Consider the following 614-nt stretch of genomic DNA (forward strand, 5'->3'; position numbering starts at 1 on the left):
GATAGAACCATCCCGCAGCCCGTGGTCCAGCCCAATCGTGATGGTCCCGAAACCGGACGGCACCCTCTGCTTCTGCAATGACTTCCGCCGCCTCAACAAGGTCTCTGAGTTCGACGGATAGCCCATGCCTCGGGTGGGTGAGCTGTTGGACCGGCTGGGAGGGGCCGGGTATATCTCAACGTTGGACCTCACCAAAGGCTACTGGCTGGTACTCCTCTCTGAGAAAGCTAAACCTAAGACTTCCTTTTCTACCCCCAGTGGCCACTGGCAGTACCGGGCCCTTCCCTTTGGCCTCCACGGGGCACCCGCAACGTTCCAGCGGATGATGGACATCCTGTTGCGGCCCATCAGGCCTACGTTGCTGCCTACCTGGACGACATCATAATCCACTCCAAGGCATGGGAAGACCACCTGGATCGGTTGCAGAGGGTGCTCTCGGAGCTCCGGAGGGCTGGACTCACCGCCAACCCTCGCAAATGCCACCTTGCGCTCTCCGAGGCGAAGTACCTGGGTTTCAAGGTGGGACGGGGTCTCATTCGGCCACAGGAGAAGAAGGTGGAGGCGGTACGCTCCGCCCCGAGACCCGAGACCAAGACCCAGGTACGAGCCTTTTT

This window comes from Sinocyclocheilus grahami, unplaced genomic scaffold (genome assembly GCF_001515645.1).
Source record: "Sinocyclocheilus grahami isolate Dianchi unplaced genomic scaffold, SAMN03320097.WGS_v1.1 scaffold2930.1, whole genome shotgun sequence".
Lineage (NCBI taxonomy): Eukaryota > Metazoa > Chordata > Actinopteri > Cypriniformes > Cyprinidae > Sinocyclocheilus > Sinocyclocheilus grahami.